The sequence below is a fragment of the Micropterus dolomieu genome, linkage group LG17, assembly GCF_021292245.1.
Source record: "Micropterus dolomieu isolate WLL.071019.BEF.003 ecotype Adirondacks linkage group LG17, ASM2129224v1, whole genome shotgun sequence".
In the NCBI taxonomy this organism is placed as follows: Eukaryota; Metazoa; Chordata; class Actinopteri; order Centrarchiformes; family Centrarchidae; genus Micropterus; species Micropterus dolomieu.
This window is the reverse complement of record NC_060166.1, coordinates 23,567,766-23,570,501: the sequence shown is the minus strand read 5'-3', so window position 1 is coordinate 23,570,501 and position 2,736 is coordinate 23,567,766. Positions and strand designations below refer to the sequence as shown.

Here is a 2,736-nt window from a genome sequence, read left to right as displayed (position 1 = left end):
GGTGGTATCTTTGAAAAGAAACATGATGCCAACAATCAACTGAAATGTTTAGTTAACGAATAACTGAGATTGAGATTGTTTACATGTCTGAACTGCCCCTGACAACTGTTTGTGTTGTCTTTGTTCAGTGTTGTATTGTTTGGTGATGTGTTGTATGGATGTTCATGAAGTTCTGTTTAGAGCTGAAAGTAATAAATAAATAAAAATTAAAGTGCATATAGACAGCATAATTAAAATTTTCAGATGAGATTAGCAGTTTAAGTTTTTAATAATTATTTTGAGTTTAATTTAAAAAGAATTTAATTTATTTAATCCGATTTATACTTTTTGTTTTTATCAAAGCATCATCAGCCAACTTTATCTTGAATCTTATTGAAAGTAAGTGGGCATCATTTATTTATCTACACTACATTAACCTAATTGTTCATGTTGGTACCACTTTCTAATAAACCACCATTCATAAGAGGCTTGTTGTGAAACAAAAAGCTGTCATGAATGGCCATTAATGAGAGCAACTTTTGGGTTGCCAGGTTGTGAAAACTCCCTTTGATTTATTGCACAGAATGACCATCTTATGGAAAAGGTTTGTGGAGTTTTGTGGAGGATTAAAAACTTATTACGAATTTATCAATGGCTTACTAACATTTTAACCGCATCTTATTACTTATTGGTACAGGATGAGTAATTCATTTAATAACCATTATAAAATTCAGTAGTTACAACATATAAACACGTCATAAAGGTGCCTCATTAGAAAGTGGTACCTATGTCAAAAATGCCATACAGGTTCACCCTGAGTCACACCAGTGTAACACATGAGCTTGTATAATTGGCACGCAAAAATGAAATAAAAGGAAGATAAAATGATATGCAAATAAAATGATCAGTGAGAAGTATTCTTTTTTTAATCCTACATGTCTGAATAAAACCTGGTCTGGGAGGATAAGTGTTGTGCAGAGGAAAAGATTTACGGCTTCTCTATTTCTGTCCTGCAAAGCTCTTTAGCAGTCTTACCCTCGTGTGTCACAGACTGTGAGAATGGAGTGCGTGCGCATGTTTGTGTCTGTGTACCTGTGTGAGTGGACATTCACAACACTGCGCGTTCAATTGCCCTTCCACTGAGCAGCCCCATGTTGCACTCCTGATTGTTCAGATCTGTTCCTGTGTGGATCTTTTCTCCAGCAGGACTGAGGAAAGTAATTGAAAACCGAAGAAAACATTAAGGAGACGCTCAAGGAATAGTGGTCAAGATGTTGATCACCATGCTAACAGCCATGTATGTGATGGTCAGAGTCGTAGAATCGGTAAGATGATTAGAATGATAGACTGAATACAAATAAGAATAGAAATAGAAATTCAGTTCATTATAATTATGGGAGATTAGTTTTAACATGTATTAAATGTGTTATGCTAATATTCTGGTTGTTTTAAACTGTCTTCAATATTAAAATATTGTGTATATTTGTATTAACAAATATGAGGAATATTTCCATATTAGAAGGAATACATTTGTGGGTAAAGTGCACTGTGTTTTTGCTGCAACCATAACATTGTATTCTCACCCACCAGGGTGTCAATGTCAAATATAAATCAGGTTTATGTACACAGCATCAGAATGTGATTAGGGTGATGTTAAAACAGGCTGTCAAAGTCAAATTATAATTAGACTTATATCGACAGCATCCAAATGATATTAATGTGATGTTAAACCAAACTTTTAATGTGCAGCATTCCTGTCCACTTATTATCTAAAAAAAGTGTCAAAATGTTAGCAAATTCAGCAGTGCAAAGTCATGTACCACTGAAAAACATGGGCCAAAGTGGGCCAAACTAATGTAATGTTTTTCACATTTATTTTTATAATTAATCCTGAGACCTGTGGGAAAGATATTCAAAAAAATGGGCCTTCTACTGTAAAAGTGAGTGATGAGTTTGCTTATGTTTCAGCCTTCGACACACACAGTGCCACCTCTTACCTAGACTCCTTTTTTCCCTTTCAGATAGGGGTACGTTTTGCACGGCAACAGGACCCTTTGCCTTACATGGTGTCCCAGCCTTTGCCTTGGCAGGTTCACTCAGTGTCACACAGTCGGAGGAGCAGCAAAGTTGATGAGGTTAGTTGTAAAGAGATCTGAACTTCTGTATGGTTGCTGTCACACACATTGCCATGCTGACGCACCAAAGCAATTGATTCCTTACAGCTAATACGCTGCACATTCATTCGGCACATGACACATCCACTCTGGACTGCTCCTCTGTGGATTTCATTATTCACAGAAACATTGATAGTAGTTTGTGAAGAAAAATAAACTTTTTCTGCTATTTGGATGCTGCTATGTGGCAGGAATTTTTCATCATAAATGAGCTTTTCTAATCTTCTGTGATCTAATGGCGAGACGGAGCATGTGGAAAGGTCAGCAACCAAGCTCAACTCAGCATGTAAGCATATAAGCTTAGTCACGTGTCTTATGTTTGCGTATAGTGTCTCAGAGGAGGACAGCAAAGGAAAATAGAGGTATTTAATTTACAAGACTAAGATGACTTTTGGTGCCTCTACACTCAAACATCACCACCTAAATAATACCATAAAATAAAGTAGGGTTTTGCATCAGATTCAGTTCAAGAATGACCTTTTGGCCCTCACCGAATCAATAAATCCTTGTACAGAGACCACTGGCAACACTGTCCACAATTTCACAGTTATTTAGCTATTCCTCAGGCTTTCACTATTGATTC

The 2,736-nt window shown here is 36.4% G+C and overlaps 1 long non-coding RNA gene across 1 annotated transcript; it reads left to right on the top strand.

The window, feature by feature from the left end:
* The first annotated feature begins 342 nt into the window (after positions 1 to 342).
* On the top strand, positions 343 to 2,117 carry LOC123986309. Its single transcript, XR_006828841.1, has 3 exons — positions 343 to 378; positions 1,183 to 1,304; positions 2,001 to 2,117. It is a non-coding gene; the product is annotated as an uncharacterized LOC123986309 (long non-coding RNA).
* Positions 2,118 to 2,736: the final 619 nt, after the last annotated feature.